Source organism: Mauremys reevesii, linkage group 15 (assembly GCF_016161935.1).
Source record: "Mauremys reevesii isolate NIE-2019 linkage group 15, ASM1616193v1, whole genome shotgun sequence".
NCBI lineage: Eukaryota > Metazoa > Chordata > Testudines > Geoemydidae > Mauremys > Mauremys reevesii.
This window is the reverse complement of record NC_052637.1, coordinates 40921978-40941555: the sequence shown is the minus strand read 5'-3', so window position 1 is coordinate 40941555 and position 19578 is coordinate 40921978. Positions and strand designations below refer to the sequence as shown.

Sequence of the window (19578 nt, the reverse complement as noted above, 5' to 3'; positions counted from 1 at the left end):
GGAGCATGTGGCTTGGCTAACCTGACGCGTGGTTTAAACCTCTACTGCTTAATCTGGCATGTTGCATCTAATTTCCATGAAAAATTGCCTGGCTCAGTTGTGTGCATGTTATGTCCAGTTTACAGAGACAGAAGTCAGCTTGGAGCAGTCTGCCTGGTGAGATGGCTTCATGTTTCTAACATTGTTCTGGGCTCCTGGTGGGCTGTTGTGCCCGTGCCAATGGGGACAAGAACCAAGCATGTAGTCGGATTACAGCCTGGGGGCTTCGGGACCTTGAACAGGTGGGACCTTCTGCTTCTATTGGTTCCAGGAGGCTTTGATGCTAAGGGTCAGACGACAACCAGGATGCTGAGGGCTCAGGCTGAAATCCCCCCCCCACCCCTTCCTCCGTTGTGCGTATGGATTTTAGAGGACTTCCACACAGTCCTTCTATCCTGTGTATGCAGACGTACCACTGTCTACTGAGGCAGCTTCAGGATACAGCCCGGCCTGTGGGCCATGACTTTCCCTGTGATTTTGGTTGGGTGTGTTTTGGGAACACATGCTCACACAGTTCACATCAGGTCTCTGCGCACGCAGCCCCGTGTCTGGGAGAGGAGACCCAGGAAGAACATCAGCAAACACACACTCCCTCAGGAATGCCAATTAGTTGAAAAGCAGTTTTGCAGTGAACATTTAGTGCCTGTGCTAATTTTCCCCTGTAAGCCTTAATGTAACCATTACCTCAAAGCAGACCAAGGTCCCCTGGAAACATCTCAGCTCTGTTCTCTAATAATATCTACAGACATTTTCTGGTTAGCAGAGGTCGAACCTGATTCTGAATAGGGCCTGTTAACAATTGGCTAGAGAGAGCCTTTTCATTGTAGCTTTCACACAAACAGCGATTTCCAAGCTCTGTGCTCTCCACTCTGTGCTGTTCGATACTAGCTGTGCAATTACAACAGCAAAACAGTTCTGAAATTTAGCTTTATATATATATATTTTTCCTCTTCTGGTTTAATGTGCCAGACATGTCTCGTGCTAATTAAACCCAGCGAGGAGGACTAGACTTTGGAGGCCATAAAACTCTAGGACAGGTTTATGTAAAGCAATTAAAAAGGGGGTAAAAAAATTGTTAAAAAATTAAACGCTAATTACTTTTTTTTCACCCCCCTGGCTGAGCTGTTTTGGCAGCAGGTCTCTGAGTGAGGCGCACTAGTGGGGAAGGTGGTGGCTTTGCTGCCGTAAATCATGTTGAGCAAATGTTCCTTAGGTTTTCTGCAGTGTAACTCATCTGCTGTCAATTAGCCTAACTCATGTTTTTTCAATTAGATAGGCTTAGAGGCTCTCTAGCAAAATCTGGTAGCAAGCGGGGTAAAGGGGGGAGCAAAAGTCTGTTTGCAGGCAGCGAAGTGGAAATATCTTTTTAAAAGGTTATCCCGTTTTAATGTTCTCCATATAAAATGCAGCATTACTATCTGTGCTACAGGGAGCAATACGAGATGGAAATTAAGTTGAGGAGCGGAGGCAGGCAAAGTGACGGCAAATGGAATGGGGAATGCTGCTCCAGAGAGGTGAGACCCACAGCTTATTCCCCCTCCGCTGTGTTTGTTTAGCATCTGTGTGGCTCAGGTTGTGCGACGCTGTCGTCACCAGGGCTGGAAGGTCTGTGGGTCTGATTCCTGTGTCCGGCCTTGGCTGCACCCCCTGCTGATGCTGCAGCATTTGAAGGAGGTAAACGGACTTTGGTTCTGTGTTTGCACAGCACCTGCCACAATTGGGTCCATAGCTGGGGTCCTCCTAGGTGCGGCCATAGTACAGACAAATCAAAACCTATGGACTTTTCTCACCATTGCTGGTGAGGTTCCCAAGCTAGGGGCCAGGAATTTATCAATTTAACACAGAATGAGACCCTTTGCTGTAGAATTTTTGAGTCATCCTGTAGGATTTGTATCCCTACAAGACAATCCTATGGGATTCAAACACCATCTAGAAAGAATCTAAGGTGGGATGTTTGAAGGAGCCTATGGGAGTTATGCACCTACACCCATTGAAACGCACTTGAAATTAAATTCCAAGGTCTGCTTTGAAAACTCCAGCCTTCATTGTCCATTAAATCATACAGAACCCTATTGGCTTTGCTCATTAAATCCTATAGGACTCTTCCTTGTAGGAACAGAGTGTGGAGGTTAACCGCACTTCCTCTTTTATTCAAGTGAATTTTAATGACGGAAGGTGCAGAGATATTTAATATTTGGGAGGTGGGGTGATGGGTCTCAGAAACACATTACACTAGCTTGGCTATTGAGGGACAGCTCACCTAGCTTACATCATGTGGCTGTATTTGCCTTGGACATGCTGATAAAAGGCTACTCCCTTTCCCCTGTCTCCTAGTATCATCAGCTCTCATTTTCCCTTTGCGGCTCCTCAGCGTTATGGAACATTGTATCCAAAAGTAAAACAGGCCATAAAATATTTGGAAGAGGGCGTGGAGAAGGGAGAGCCTTGGATGAAGACGATATTTTTTTTTTAATGGAACTCTTCAATTAATTGTCCTCAGCCTTTAAGAAGAAAGAACTTCCTGGAATGGCCTGGCAGGGGCCTGAGGAGGAGATGGCTCTTGCTGTGGGAGCAGGGGCGGAACTGAGGTGTGTGTGGCCTGCTGATGAGTCTTTTAGTTTATTACAAATATTCCCTTCCTTCCCCTTTGCTGCTTCCTCTCTGCCTGTGGGCAGGCTCTCGGAGCAAACCCCAGCCTGTTCTGAGCGTGCATTGCAGCTGGGGCTTAGCAGCATCCCTGTGGGAAAGGGAGAGGATTCCGGGGTGCTAGATGAACGCAAACGTCCCTGCAACCTGGTATGAGTGCAGCTTTCTCTCTCTAGCATCTGACTTGGTCTTATTTATTTCTGAAAGAGACAAGGAGGGGAAGTCATATTGTATACTGGACTGACGTCTGTTGCTGGAAGAGACAAGCTTTCGAGCTGATCAGCAGAAGAGCTCTGTGTCACTTGAGAACTCAGCACTTCCACCAACAGAAGCTGGTCCAAGATATTCCCTCCCGCACCTTGTCTCCGTTGTGTCCTGGGACCAACATGCTAGAACCACGCTGCAAACAACAAGGGACCACAGTGAATTTATTTATTTATGCCAGGGGTTTGTAGCAGGCCAGGCATTTCCCAGGATCCTTTGGGGGCACTGCAGGAAACCCCAGCGTTCCCATCCTCTCCTTATGAAAGGAGAGCAGGCTGGGAGGCTGTGGGGTTGAGTCCTGTGCCACATACTCCACCAAGTGGCCTGCCATCTCTCTGTGCCACAGCAAGATGGGTGTTATGATGCTGCACAGTCACCTGGCTCTGGGGTTGAAATGCCAATGAAAAGATCTGGGGCTCCTGGTTCTGCCAAGGTCCTTGTGTAACAAGCCCCTGCAGGTTATCCTGTTGGGAGAACCAGACTGGTTATTCATATACATGATGGGGATGACTGTAATTTGAAAGTTGGCCTGCCACTCTTAGGGGGGGGGTGTGCCCACTGCCTGTGGGGAAGTGCACCCTGGATTATCTTCCTGCTGATGGGCACAGCCGCTCTCTGTGCGGGTAGAATTGGTTGAATGGTTATAGGGATGGTGTCTGATTTTTTTATTATGCTTTTACATTTATCCACACTCTAAAAAAGAGCATCTGTCGAGATCACCTTTTTGATGTAGCTTAAAAATACAACAAATTGTCCAGCCTAACGAATACAACCCCCTATCGGCAAACCAAGCAGCTCAGAAGTTCTAGTCACCCCCTCCACGGAACAGCCCTCCCAACCCAGATCTAGAAGATGAGCTTTGCAGGGTGCCCTGATGAGCAGGAGGCTCGAGCTATTCTAGGCTATTCCCAAAGCCTGGTGGATCTGGAGAACAAGATCTAATGTTAAATATCCGGAAGCAGTGGTTCAAACTTGCCTACCCCACTGTCCTGCTAATTTGATTCATCCACTTTTAAGCGGGTGGGAGGGGCTCGGGAATTCAGCCTACTGATGAGGCTGCCAACCAGCGCCTAATTTTTGTGGTGGTCTCTGAGATGTGAACAGTCCCTTGGTTGCAGCTAATCTGGGTGGGATTCAGACTGTCCATGGAGTCTTGAATGGCTCCATGATTTACTGGCCCCCAAAGTCTTGAGTTGTCCAGAACTTTAAAAGGACGCTGCTTAGCGGCAGGTTGGTTGGTTGGTCCCTCCCCTGCCTCCCCCGCCAACACATCATCCCTTCTTTTGATTTCCCCTTATCTCTTTGCAAAATCCTAATTCTTTAGCTGGAGTTCTTCACCCCTCTTTCATGCTGCATCCCCAAAGTAAATGATTAAGAAACACCAACCCTAGTCCAGCAACCCTACAATAACGCGTCCTGCCTGGGTGAGTAAGAGCGAGAATGAAAGCAGGGTGCCAGATGCAGTAAATCTGAGTTTCCAACTTCCATGTAAGGTTAGTGTGATAGATACTGAGTTTATCTTGATTGTTCCTTTTTAGCTGATGGGTATAAAGCTAGTGGTCCTTCTCTCCCATCCCCCTCCTCCACAGGCATTAGAATTTATTTCTGGAAAGGAATTGGGGTGGGGGGAATAATTACAATGCCGCAACCTGCAGGGCCCCGGCCGCTCCGTGGTTTTAATCTGATTTGGAGAGCTGGGGTGATGCAGTGGCTGCTGCTGGTGCCAGTAACGCCTGCCGCACATGATAGGCTTATGGGGGAGCCAGGCGCAGGCTGTCCCAGCATTCTCCAGCAGGGAGGGGAGGTCAGGAGTCCAGAGATCTGAGTCTGAGCCTGGCCAGGCGTGGGTGGCAGCTCTTGGCAAGGTGGAATGCAGGGAACAGATTCCTCAGCTCTCTGTCTCACAGAGAAGTTTGCATTTCACGGCGTGTAGCCTTTCTCGGCTCGCTGCTCCAAAATAGGAGACATCCAGGTTCCAGAGGGTGCAGTTCTGCTGGAATCGTCTGTCCTTTGGTCTCCCTCTTCTGCTGTTCTTTAAATGATCTCCTCCAGGGAGATGGGAAAACCCCGCCAGTGAATGACATTGCCAGAGAAGCATGTTGTACAGCAAGCGATTAGATGAAGGCGGGTAAAGCCCAGTAGGAAGAACTACTGGTAGACACGGAGCAAAACTCTGGACCCAATTACCCCTAAAGGCCGAGGAAGGCAGCGATACTCAGATCTGGAATTTGTGCTGGGGCCTGTTTCTATGATGGGCTCAACCAAAACCACAGAGGCAAACACCGCCAAACCCTAGGATTTGAGCTACACTGACACCACTCAGTAGGGTGACCAGATAGCAACTGTAAAAAATTGGGACGGGGGTGGGGGGATCATAGCACCTATATAAGACAAAGTCCCAAGTATCGGGACTGTCTCTATAAAATCAGGACATCTGGTCACCCTGCTGCTCAGGTGCATCTCTCATTGCAGCTCACTCTCAAAATATACTCTTTGTGTTGAAGCTTAGCAGACTGCTTAGAGCTCTTGTTTTGTTTTGCTGTATAATGAACACAATGAAGTCAAACAGAAACATAGTTCAAGGAATTTCTAACCAAAACCCAGGATTGTTCTCTGGTCACATGAGCATAGTCTCATAGGCGTGTGTTGAAGGACTGTCTTTCACCATGTCTATCACAGTGGGGCTTTCTAGTTGCTACAGTAATACAAATAATAATCATCTGCCTAAATTCCAAGGAAGTTCACAGCCACACAGGGTTTTTTATTTTTATTTTTTATAGCATGGAGAAGAAATTGGGGTTTAGGGGGAAATCCGCTTTCCCCAGCCTGCATAACTGTTTGTATGGTTATTGGATATACCTATTTCATAGAACTGAAAGGGACCTTGAAAGGTCATCGAGTCCAGTCCCCTGCCTTCACTAGCAGGACCAAGTACTGTCCCTGACAGTTCTTCCCCCTCACCCCCCGATCCCTAAATGGCCCCCTCAAGGATTGAATTCACGACCCTGGGTTTAGCGGGCCAATGCTCAAACCACTGAGCTATTGCTTTGGTGGTGAAGTAGCTTTAATTGTGTTTGTGTAAACATCTATGTTTTCATAGATTCCTCCGTCAGAAGGGACTATTGTGATCCTCTAGTCTGACCTCCTGTATAACAAGGCCATAGAACTTCCCCAAAATAATTCCTAGAGTAGATCTGTTAGAAAAACATCCCATGTTGATTTAAAAATTGCCATAGATGGAGAATCCCACCATGGCTCTTGGTACATTGTTCCAGTGGTTAATTACCCTGTGTTATTTCCATTCTGAATTTGTTTAACTTCAACTTTCATCCATTGGATCATGTTAACTCTGCTAGACTAGAGAGCCCATTAGAGTCGCGCATAGGCTCAGAGCAGGAATTTGGCCAGTGTGGATGTGGTGTAGTCTAAGGTAGCGAGTTGCTCCCCTACAGGGCTCATTGGGGGTGTGGAGAGTCCAGTCTGACAGACGAGGTCTTGGTCATGCCAGCATGCAAGAGGCATGGACAAAAGTCTCGCTACTACTGTCAACGTACAAGCAGGAATTCCTGGGTTGAACTAGTCAGAGAGAGAAAGTGGCCTGGGATGAGGAGAAGGAACGGCAAATGGTCTGTTTCTGGGCCCAATGTGTGAGTAAGGGCTGCAGGATTGGCAGGGGCGGCTCCAGGCACCAGCACGCCAAGCGTGTGCCTGGGGCGGCAAGCCAGGGGGGCGCTCTGCCGGTCGCCGCGAGGACGACAGGCAGGTTGCCTTCGGCGGCTTGCCTGCGGAGGGTCTGCTGGTCCCACGGCTTCGGCGGACCTCCCACAGGCGTGCTGCCAAAGGCAGCCTGCCTGCCGTGCTTGGGGCGGCAAAATACCTAGAGCCTCCCCTGAGGATTGGCCACCGTATTTGTAAAGCAGGAGTGCAGTAATGAAGGGTGGCTGTCTTTATCCATATCTTGCAGTGGTCTGTTCAAGAGCATGGCGCATGAGGGCCCACCAGATGCTTTTCTGAGGGTGCTTCTCAAATGTATTGGACTGTTTCAGCCCTGTAGGGGCTAATGCACTCAGGCCCACTACTCCCAGAATTCCCACACCTACTTCTCTCTGTGATTCCCTAGTTTCTGGTGCCTTCTGCTGCCTATAGGTAGGGGGGCAAAGTAGAACATCTGGGCTCCCGGTGGAAATGTCTGAAGCTTTGGCAAAGCAGTGGCAGGGGTGGAGGAGAGGCAAGGGCCGAAACCCAAGCCAGACTCTGCAAAATAAATAAACCAAAAGGGCTGGCCTCAGGATTTGGGATAAGGACAGGAATGCAGGAGCAGCATGTAAATCCTGCTGAAGGATCTGGTGAAAAGTGATGGGTTGAGAGGACCCTAAAGTCCTCTCTCTTCTGGGTCTCCACAATAGTGGCAGTACGTTCTTTACGATGTATGTTGTTTGCTTGGGCATTGGCGTATTCTGCTACCAACGCATGTTTTTCCTTTATCTAGAGTGTTTTCCCCTTCTGATGCAACTCCCACTAGAGCAAGCCTATGCTCCATTCAAGCCGTGCCCCCCAGGCCCAAGTTCATCTCCGTGGGGTAACTCCATTGACTTGGGTGCGTTTAATCTGGCCTGTGTTGGTTTGAAGGTGTGCATGGGGGAGGGCACGTGTGGGTCCAGATACAGCAGCCCATCTCTGTGATGGGGGTTTACTGTATTGTTTGTCAGGTTATTTTTCCAGGAAGAAATATGTTGTTTTCCTTAGTAACTGCCAAAAGAAGCTTGTCCCAGCAAGTTGGCCTTGAAAAGAAAATACGGCATAATATTATCTTTCGAGGAGCAAGTGCGTCCTCATTTACTCTGAAAATCTCTCACCTCCAGAATGCTGCCTGGAAAGGGGGCATGGAATGTGTCCCATGTGGGCAGCTGCTGACCCCCACTCTCCTCCCCACCTGTGCTCGAAAGGCTGCAAAGCCCAGCTGAAACATTTTGCGCACAGCATGGTCAAAGTGAGACTTCCTTTTGAGGTCACTTAGCTACTGCCCGTGGAGCAACAGGGTCCTGGGTTGTGTCTCTGCTCTGGTAATCTCTAGGATTTGCATCGGAACAACTCCAGATATGGGAGACAACCGACACCGGAACTCTTCAGCTCTAAAAGCACAGGCTTCTGCCTCCTGGATTAAAGAAAATCTCCCTCAATCAGAAACAGCAGCAGATCTCTCAGCTCTTGGCACACACATGGAGGTAGTTCAGCCAGTGGACCTCGGGGACACAGTGGATCCGTTAATTGCATGGTCCTGCTGTAGTGTCTGCCCACCAGTTCCTGCTATCTTCCCCCCACTTATGTTGATGTCTTTGTCCAACCTGAGTGCCCCTCTAATCCTGCTGGCATTCTCCCCAGCAACTACTTAAATAATTCCCTCAAAACATGTTCATCTTTCAGTGGTCTTGTTCCACTGCAGTCCATCCCTTCTGTACAGACGCTCCCTTCCATGTGTGTTGTGGGCACATTGTGTCTTAGGGTATTAATGCTATCAGTGGAGAGATGGACCAGAATTACTTCTCGAACGTGTTTCTTGACCTGTGTTGTCGCTTACTTGTCAATGACTCCCATAGTATTGCCAACCCTCAAAAGTCATGAATCAGACCCTGAAAAAACATGAGATATTTTTAAAAATAAAATAATACATTTGTGGGTTTTTAAATTTAATTTCCAACTTTTGAACCTTTAGGTTACACTTGGGTCCTGCTTTTTTCAGGTTTTTCTTCACACCCATGAGGGCTAGCAACTTATTTTTTTTTTTTTAAACAAAAGCTGAAATTCTCATCTATTCGGATGACTCCAGGAGCTGGGGCTTTAAGAAACTCATCCAATATTGTTGGCATCACTACAGGCAGAGGCACCAGCAGTTTCAGGAAGCGAGTACAACGTTGCCATGTCATGTGAAAGAGAGACTCCTCGTTCCCTTAGCTGAGTCCTGAAGCCATGTCTGTCATTTGGGAAGAGAAGGCACTGGGAGGATGTGGTATGGAGCCTTTATGCACCACTTCATCACCACAACTATGAACTTTTTAATCGGAGAGAAATCTGCTTCTCCACCAGGAGGTCTCCTGTGTTTTTTTAGTGTCAGCTTTGGATGGTAATAAAAATATCTTGGCAGATATGGGCTGACAGCTTTCCCTTAAAGAGGGAAGCATCTAGTTACTGAGTGTCAAATCCAGCTCTGGGATAACCTGGATATGGTGATGTGACCAGGGCTGGCTTTGACCAAAACAGTAACATGTGCAAACACATCTCCAGTTCCAGGGTATAATCTAATCACAGGTGTGGTGAGGATGGAAGTCCTTGCCCCATATAGACAGCATTTCACAGGGAGCCATGTGCATCATATATGGAGAGAAGGGGGCTGTCAAAGGTTGACTTCTGAAGCAGCAGGGTTTGAGCAATGCATGAGATTGTGGTCTAATCTGGTATGTCAAATTGTAAAGAAGAGTCAGAAATGCAGGCAGCATTGTAGTCTAGACTAGAGTACCGGAGAGGAAGTTAGTTGATCCGGGTTCTGTTCCCACCTCTGTGCATTGATTTGCTGAGTGACATTGGGTAAGTCACTTCGGCCAGCGTTTTCAAGAGTAGCCACCAATTTTGGGATCCCCAACTTGAGTCTGATTTTCAGAGGTGCTGAGAACCTGCATATCCTATTTTATCCTAGATAGGTTCTTCTATCATCCTCAGCACTGTAATATCTGAGCACCTTCCAGTAGTGCATTGAGAGACGTGACTAACACCCGTCACATGTTGCTTTTTCTCTCATCCTCTTTCCAAGGGGAGAAGCGTGTGTAGAGGAGTGTCTTGTTTGGGGAAGCAAAGGAGACCGGTGGCACCTTAAAGACTAACAGGTTTATTTGTGCATAACAGATTTATTTGGGGAAGGTATTAGGTTTTTCCAAATATACTTGTTGCTGTGTATTTATGTTAGAGAAGGCAAGGTCAAAGAAATGCAACTTGCCCTTGGAGTGGAAGGTGGTGAGGGTCGTGATGGTTCTTAGTTCCCTAGGAAAGATGGTTCCACAACCCCTGAGAAAGCTCCGTCTCCCGCACAGGTGATCTTTACCCTTATTATGATGAAGGTGCTCAAGGCTTCTTAAAATCAGACTGTCACTATCTCCAGTCTCACACCCTAAATCAGCAGTCACGTCTGAAAATTCCAACCGTTGGTTTCTTCGTGCCTCAGTTTCCCTCTCCACAAAGGGCAGAGGCGAAGAATCATTATTTCCCCATTTTATGAAGTGTTTTGAGGTGCAAAGTGTGAAGTGTTGCCATTTCTTGTCTATATATTTGGTGGCTAGATAGAAACTTCCCTCATACGACTCTCTCTGCTGGGCAGATCCTTAAGAAAATCTTATTTCATGTTGATCTCTGAGCAGTAGCAAGCGTGACCTAGCCCGATTCCAAGCAAGGCATTTTTGCTCTCATGCAGCCACCATCTGCTTTGATTGTTCATTATTATGAATGCTTTTATTTTAAGAAACTGGCCCCTCGTTAGTGTGGGACCCTCAAGCCCCTGTTTCACAAAAGGCATGTTGTGCCTCTCTTGCCTTTTCACAGCATGCACTTTAATTTTCGGTTTGCAGCGCTCGCCCTGTAATCTCGAGGCGAGGGAAGCTTTCAGAGAGCTCTCACTCAATAACTCAGCCCTGCCTGCAGCACTAGTGAGGTATTTTACACTCTGGCTAGGCAGATAATTAATCATTCCTCAGGGCCAGGGGAACTTTTTTTAAAAAAAGAGAGGGACTTTCCAGGGCCCGGCACCCTTCCCCCTTGATAATGTGGTGGAATGTCACATGCATGGATGGGCCTTGGGACAGGAAGAGTGTGTGGGAGGGAGGGGAGACTAGCTCACCTCTGAGAAAGCCAGCAGATGTAACGATCATAGAATCATAGACTTTAAGGTCAGAAGTGACCGTTATGATCATCTAGTCTGACCTGCACAGCGCAGGCCACCGAATCTCACCCACCCACTCCTGTATCAAACCCCTAACCTATGTCTGAGCTATTGACGTCCTAAAATATGGTTTAAAGACTCCAGGGTGCGGAGAATCCTCCAGCAAGTGACCTGTGCCCCATGCTGCAGAGGAAGGTGAAAAACTCCCAGGGCCTCTGCCAATCTGCCCTGGAGGAAAATTCCTTCCCGACTCCAAATATGGCATGTGTGTGTGTGTGGAGGGGGGTTGGTCGAGGAGTGTGGGCAGAGCCCCACTTCCTCACCACTCCACTTGAGAGACTGCTTGACCGTGGCAATGCTCCCTCCTCGGCATGAGGGCTGCTCCTCTTGGCCATGTGTTTAGCATTATTGATGATCTTTCATGAATGACTTTGGGATTTTTTTTTTTTTTAAAAACACCTTGATTAAAATTCACTGTGCAGCATTGTTAACTGGGAGTTTAATCGCAAAACTCCTGCACTAGCCATGGGAATAACTGGGCAAGTAGTGAGACCTTCCCTCTGGCGAAGAGATTCCATTTCATGCCCTGGCCCATAGCTATCTACTGGGAGAGCCTTCTCGGTCTGGCTTCTCCATTGCCCGAAGTGTTTAAATCAGGATTGGATGGCTTTTTAAAAGATGTGGAGTAGCTCACCCAGAAATAATGGGCTTGATGTAGGAGTTATTGGGTGAGTTTCTTTGGCTTATTTTGTACAGGAGGTCAGACTAGTTGGTCATAATGATTCTTGGTTCCTTCTGGCCTTCTACACAAGTTGGGAACAGGCAGTTTTAGTTAACAGGTGCAGTTGATCTTTAAGAGTTGAAGGGCTTGGAAGAAGCCAATTGTAATGGAAACACTGATCTATGTAAGTATTTCTAATGTGTCCATCACCATGATATCTCAGTGCCAATGTTTTCTATTGCCTGGAGCTGTGCTTGAAATTAAAGGGCACTTATTTCTCAGAAGACTGATTAAAAGTGTGTCTGGAGTGACAGAGCGAAATGCAGTTGGTGGGTGACATGCAACAAGGTGCTGGTGGGTACAGGGGAAAGCCCAAGGAACTAAGTTATTGTCTGTCATAGCCCGTGTCTGTATATAAACAAACACCTGGTCCCATTCTCAGCCTGAGCAGGGCAGAGAGCTGTAGTGGATGTGTTTTGCCCCCTCCAGATAAGGCTTCCTCATGTTTCAACATTTTCACTTTAGCATTTTCCTCTTCCTTTGTTGGCGTGTCATGTCAGGGCAGGGGTTTGTTGTTGGAGTTCAGAAAGTGAAAGACACCGTCACCTGGTAACTCAGCCTATTTATTTCTGTTGTGACAGTTGTTCAGACAGTTGTTGTGAATGTCAGGTGACAGCAAAGCCCAGCTTGGCCGCTCTCCATGATATGCAGGAGTTCTGGTTGACATTGGACATCGCTAGGAGCTATCTGGTTTTCCATGAGAATCTCATTTTGTCTTACAGAGTCCATGTCCCTTCCTGTAGTTTTCCATTTAATTGTGTTTTTTTTCATAACTTCTGAAAAGGCAACAATGAACAGGAAAACATGGAGCTTTACCAAATGGTGCAGAACTTGCCAGTCTCACTGACATAGATATAGGAAATGTCTGTGCAGGGGGACCCACCTTTACCTCATAGACTCTAAGGCCAGAAGGGACCATCATGATCATCTGGTCTGACCTCCTGCACATCGCAGGCCATTAACCCTCACCCATCCACTGCTGTAGTAGACCCATAGACTCTGGCTGAGTTACAGAAGTTCTCAAATCTTGATTTAAAGATTTCAAGTTACAGAGAATCCACCATTTACTGTAGTTCAAACCAGCAAGTGACCCGTTCCCCACACTACAGAGAGGCAAAAAAACCCAAAACCACCCCAAAAAACCAACCCCCCAGCAACCACAGTCTCTGCCAATGTGACATGGAGGAAAAATCCTTTCTGACCCAAATATGGTGATCAGTTAGACCCTGAGCATGTGGGCGAGACCCGCCAACCGGCCACCTGGGAAAGAATTCTCGGTAGTAACTCAGAGCCCTCCCCCTCGAGGGTCCCATCTCTGGGCACTGGAGAGATTTGCTAATAGAAGTCACAAATGGGCTAATGCCACTGCAAGCTATTTCATCATATCATTCCCTCCATAAACTTAATAAGCTCAGTCTTAAAACAAGTTAGGTTTTTTGCCCCCACTACTCCCCTTGGGACGCTGTTCCAGAACTTCACTCCTCTGATGGTTAGAAACCCTTGTCTAATTTCAAGCCTAAAGGTACTGACGGCCAGTGTATATCCATTTGGTCTTGTGCCAACATTGGGCTTTAACTTAAATATCTCCTCACCCTCCCTGGTGTTTATTCCTCAGATACATTTAGGGAGAGCAATCATCTCTCTCCCTTATCCTTTGTTTTGTTAGGCTAAACAAGCCAAGCTCCTTAAGTCTACTATTGTATAGTAGGTTCTCTGTTCCTCTGATCATCCTAATAACCCTTCTCTGCACATGTTCCAGTTTGCATTCATCTTTCTTAAACATGGGAGACTAGAACTGCACACACTAATCCAGATGAGGTTTGTTGTTAGTCCATAAGTGCATGACCTTATATTTTGTACTAGTAACCTCCTTCCAGCCCAGCAGTTCACCTTTCAGCATGACTTATTGTAGTCTCCCATTTAACTGGCTCCTTATTCACCTTTCAATTCTTTCTATAATCTCCGTTTTCTCCAATTTAACTAATAATTTCCCAGGTGGGGCTGTATCAAATGCTTTACTGAAATCCTGGTCAATTATATCTACTTTCCTTTCCTTCGTCTAGAAAACCAGTTCTCTTCTCGAAGAAAGAGATCAGGTTGGTCTGGCACAATCTATCTTTTGTAAACCCATGTTGTATTCTATCCCAGTTACTATTTTCCTCTATGCCCTTAACTACTCTCTTTCAAAAATTTGTTGAATACAATTGAGGCCAAACTAAAGGGCCTGTAGTTTCCCAATCACTTCCCCCACACCCCCTTCCTAAATACACGTACTATATTTGCAATTCTCCAGCCATAGGTTATGATCCCCAAGTTTATCGATTGATTAAAAATCCTTGCTATTGGGCTTGCAATTTCATGTGCTTCCTTTAATATTCTTGGATGGAGATTATCTGGGACCCCTGATTTAGTCCCATTAAGTTGTTTGAATTTACCTATTACAGTCATCTCTCTCAATCTATTGCCATCTTATCCCCCCATCCCATGTCCCCCTTTCTGATTTCTAGGGATGATCTCACTTCCAAAGAGAGTGAGCTACCTTTGCTTAGAGCTCTGACTTGTGGGAATGAATGGGGATCTGGAGTTGAATCGTGTCACTTATGCAGGAAAGCAGGGAGACAGAAGATGACTTTGAAACATCGTAGTATTAAGGCTTGTTCTTAACATGCACAAATCACTTCCAAGCTCACATGAAATGTCTCTGCTCTAAGAATAGCATCAGGAAAATTGTCAGATTGCTCCAGGTCCCTGTAGTCCTGTAAAAAGGGCCCCAAATCTACAGGGGGGAAACACTGTAGACAATGTCTGCATTGTTGGTCTTATCCAGCCTCATTAAAGTCAATGTAAATCTTTCCACTGGAGTTGGACTGGGACCTGTTCTGATCCTATTACTGGGCACTCATGATAGCATCAGACTCATGTAATTGACCGGTAGGTTGTTGCTTCTGAGGATTTTACTATGAACCCGTCCTTGAGAAGAAGATTTGGAGATATACTTGCCAAAGCGAAGAAATCGTGGTGAAGACAAAAAATGTAATGTTGCAGGCACAAAATCAGCAATGATGGCAAATCACTTACCTTGCATAGGATCCTACAGCAATAGAAAATGTTCTTGTTTGAACAGTCAGTTGTATAAATACAATGTGCCTAAAACCGCCCATTGAAAGATATTATTATGCACAGGGAAAATGTGCATAATGGAGTAGTTGGTTTGCTCAAGAAGTTTGAGATGGAGAAATTGTTGTATCCTTGGGGCAGCCGGTGTAGGAAACAATCACTTGAGGCCGGAGAGCAGACAGCTAACCAAAACCTCCATTTTATTTACAGAGACAGAGAGCTCACTCAGCCGGTTGAAACCGGCTGAGCTATCCCTTAATAGTCTAACTCAGTTGCCATAGTAACAAAACCCATGACAACCAAATACACAACATATTCCTCCCCCCCTAATAAGAACATCCCCTAAAATAAAACACACACTAAACTAGAGAAGGAGGGTAGACTGCCTCCATTCCCGGCTAAACCCTGGGGATTATTTTGCCCCATAACCGTGGGTTCGCCCTAACTAAAGATCCAGCCGATGAGGAGGCCTTCTGTCTCTAGGTGGATTACACTTCTGGTGTTGTTGCACCAGTACTAGGGGCTCAGGTCCGCAGCACCTAATAGGTGAGGAGGTGGTATCAGCTCGTGCTGGGCAAAGGGGTATCTCAGCTGCTGGCAGTAATGGAGGAGAACAGTCAGGAACAGGTGACTCATGATTCGGTGTCTCACCAGGAGGGGTGAAGTCAGACCCCTCAACTGCAGATGGGTCCTGAAGACTGGCATGACCTGGCAACAGCTGATCTACATGTCGCCAGGTAAGATTCTCTGCAGTCCGGACTGTATAGGAAACAGGTCCTGTTTGAGTGATGACTGTGGCCGGGACCCATTTAGCTCTGGAAGTATAATTCCGAGCCAAAACTGGCTGCCCTGGGCTAAAGGTTCGGTCTTTTGCTCTGGGTGCCCGTCTGATGACTTGACATTGCTGCTGATGTTGCACAGTTTGTCTGGGTTCAGAAGGTTTCAGCAGATCAAAGCAAGTGCGCAGCTGTCGTCCCATCATTAGAAAGGCCGGGATGCCTGGGTATGAGGTGTGTTTCTATAGGAAAGTAAGAAGGTATCCAGACGCTTTTGAATGGAGTGTTGTCCCTTTGCTGATTTCAAAGCGTTTTCATTGTCTGCACAAATCTTTCAGCTAATCCGTTGGTGGACGGATGATATGGTGCTGACGTGATGTGGTGTATCCCATTTGCCTTCATAAAATTTTGAAACTCCTGAGAGACGAACTGCGGTCCGTTGTCGCTCACAAGTTGTTCTGGCAGACCAAAACGACTAAAGAGTCCTCGTAGTTTTGGATAGTACTCTCTGCAGTAGTGGACTGCATTATAGAGACTTCTGGCCATTTAGAATGGGCATCTACTGCCACCAAGAACGTGCTTCCTTCAAGGGGGCCAGCAAAGTCAACGTGAATACGTTGCCACGGGTTTTCAGGCCAGTCCATGGGTGTAGGGTGCCCACTGGGGTGCATTTCTTACACCCTGAAATGACATACAAGCTTTTGCCTTCTCTTCAATAGCACTGACCAATCTAGGCCACCAAAAATAGCTTCAATTTCCTTCATGCGCACTATTCCACAGTGACCGGAATGTAGCTGTTCTAACATCTGTGATCTCAGGGGTGGTGGAATAATGACACGCCTCCCCCACAACAAACAACCAGATTGGACCGATAACTCCGTCCGCCTGGACATGTAGGGAACAAGGTCGGGTGAGACCGGAGAGGTTTGTCGAGATTTTCCATGTATCACCAGGTCCATAACTTGGGATAATACTGGGTCAACGCGGGTTGCCTTCTTTATCTGAGCAGCAGTGATGGGTGTATTCTCTACCTGTTCAAAGTAGAAGATTTCCTTTTGGGCACTATCTTGATGTTTGACCGGTAAAGGCAACCTTGAGAGGCCATCTGCATTGCCGTGCAGAGTGGATTTCTGATATTTGATTTCATATGTGTGTGCAGAAAGTATCAATGCCCAACGTTGCATACGACTAGCAGCTAATGGGGAATGCCTGTGTAGGGTCCAAAAATTGATGTCAGAGGTCGATGGTCTGTAAGAAGAGTAAACTTTCGCCCAAACAGGTACTGATGAAACTTCCTAATTCCAAAAACAATTCCTAATGCCTCACGTTCGATTTGGGTGTAGTTAGTTTCTGCTTTGCTTAGAGTGCGTGAAGCAAAAGCAATAGGTCTTTCTTCTCCCGAAGGCATAATGTGTGACACGACCGCTCCCACTCCATAAGGAAGCATCGCAGGCCAATTGCAGGGTAAGGATGAATCAAAGTGCGTTAGAACTTCAGAATTTAACAATGCATCCTTAGCTTTGTTAAATGCAACATCACAGGCTTCAGTCCACTTCCAGGCCTTGTTCTGCCCAAGGAGCTCATGAAGTGGTTTTAGCAGTGTGGCTAACTGTGAGATGAACTTTCCATAATAGTTCAGTAGTCCTAGAAATGAGCGTAGCTGGCTTACATTTCGAGGTGGGGGAGCCTCCACAATAGCTTTAACTTTTGCAGGGGCCTTATGAAGACCTGCAGAATCGATGATGTGTCCCAAATATTCAACAGAGGGCTTGAAGAATTCACACTTGTCTTTGCGAACTCGTAGGCCATACTCTTCCAGTCTTTGTAGGGTAGCCTCTAAATTCTTTAAGTGATCCTCTTCATTTCTTCCAGTGACCAGGATATCATCCAGATAGCACTGAACTCCTGACAAGCCACACAAGATCTGGTCCATAGCCCTCTGGAACAGGGCGGGAGCCGATGTGATTCCGAAGGGTAGGCGACAGTATCGATAAAGCCCCTTATGAGTCACAATAGTCAACAGCTCTTGGGACTTTTCATCGACGTGCATCTGTAAATATGCTTGACTCAGATCAAGCTTACTGAACTTTTGTCCCCCAGCCAGGCCTGCGAAGAGGTCATCGATGCGGGGAAGCGGGTATTGCTCTGCACACAACACTGGGTTGACAGTGACTTTAAAATCACCGCAAATCCGGAGAGAGCCATCTTTCTTCACTATTGGAACGATAGGAGTGGCCCATGAGCTATGGGTAACTGGTATTAGGACTCCATTGGTGACCAGGCGCTCCAGGTCTGCTTCAACTTTTGGCCTGATGGCATATGGCACAGTTCGGGCTTTCAGATATTTTGGTGGACTGCCAGGTTTAATGTTCAATGTCACAGTGATTCCCTTCATACTTCCCAAATCATCTCCAAAAACAGCAGCATGTTTCCTTAGTATAGGGGTTAGACTGGTTTCTTCTTTAGTCATCCGGTGCACTTCTGCCCAGTTCAGCTGAATCTTCCCAAGCCAAGACCTACCCATTAAGGCTGGGTAGTCACCTCTCACCACAAACAGTGGCAATTTAGCCGCCTGTCCATTGAGCTCCACCTTAACATCAATAGTGCCCAACATGGGCACAGCTTCACCTGTATACGTCTTCAGAACAGTTTTTGTTGCCTTAAGCGGAAGATGCTGTAGCTTTTCCTTATACACAGTCTCCGGAACCAGCGAGACAGCTGCACGGTGTCTAGTTCCATGCGTATAGGTTTGCCCTCCAATAAGGGGGTTACCCAGTATTCATGTGAGCCCGCTGCCAAAGACAAAACATGCAGTGGCACTTCCTCTTGTGAGGAGGTGTCACCTTGATCATCCTGGGTCTGCTCTAGGGTATGCAAGGTTCCTCTTTTGTCGGCCAGACCACAGGCCTCTTTTTCTTTTGTTTACAGGCATACTCAATGTGTCCCTTTGCCACAGTGTCGACACACCAGGTCCTTACACCAGCATTCTGATGCCTGGTGACCCAGCACAGCGGTAACATTCTTGACTCTGCACCGTTTTGTGGGTCAGTTCTTGTGACACTTTTTGCACCCTAGGATGCACCGATGTATTGTGCCTCCCTTGTAGCCAGTTCCATGGAGACAGCAATATCAACAGCCCTCTGTAATGTAAGCTGAGCCTCTGTCAGTAGGCGCTAGCTTCACTGCAGAGGCCACACACTAACCTGTCACGCGGCATCATTTAACATCTCTTTTAAATTCACAGTGTTCTGCTAGCTTTTTAAAATGGCTACAAATTGTACAACTGTTTCATCTTCCTTTTGGTCTCTTTTGTGGAACCTATATCTTTCAGCAATTACCAGTGGTTTTGGGGAGAAATGAGACCCCAGGATTTCCACAATGTCACTGTAAGATTTAGTCTCAGGCTTAACAGGGTGTAGTAAGCTGCGCAGAGAGTAGGTTTTAGCCCCTACAACAGTTAAGAATATTGGCACCTTCTTCGCTTCTGTAATGTCATTTGCAATACCAAAAAGCTCAAAACGCTCAGTATACACATGCCACTGCTCTGTATTCTCATCAAAAGGCTCCAGGGGCCTGGTCAGAGTAGCCATGATTTTTAGTTTCACTTTCACAGTCAGTGCAACAAGCAGCTTTTTTTCTTTGTTTGGTCTTTACCTTGACTTCTACTTCCTTCTGTTACTGGAGCAGCACCAGGATCCCACCCTCGTCACCAGTGTTGTATCCTTGGGGCAGCCGGTGTAGGAAGCAATCACTTGAGGCCGGAGAGCAGACAGCTAACCAAAACCTCCATTTTATTTACAGAGACAGAGAGCTCACTCAGCCGGTTAAAACCGGCTGAGCTATCCCTTAATAGTCTAACTCAGTTGCCATAGTAACAAAACCCATGACAACCAAATACACAACAGAAATGAATCTGGGGAGCTGACCACTTGGGGTCCTTATAGATCCTGTGGTGCTTTTATAAATGTGTATGTGTTAACTTGTGTTTTGCACAAATCCCAGCTCACTTAATTGCATGATCTTCACTCACC

At 46.8% G+C, this 19578-nt stretch overlaps 1 long non-coding RNA gene across 1 annotated transcript in view; it reads left to right on the top strand.

Moving 5' to 3' along the window:
- Positions 1 to 2550: 2550 nt before the first annotated feature.
- LOC120383786 overlaps positions 2551 to 19578 on the top strand; it is a 40623-nt gene continuing 23595 nt past the window's right edge. Inside the window, exon 1 of the long non-coding RNA XR_005588527.1 lies at positions 2551 to 2627. This is a non-coding gene — a long non-coding RNA (uncharacterized LOC120383786). The remainder of the gene's footprint in view (positions 2628 to 19578) is intronic.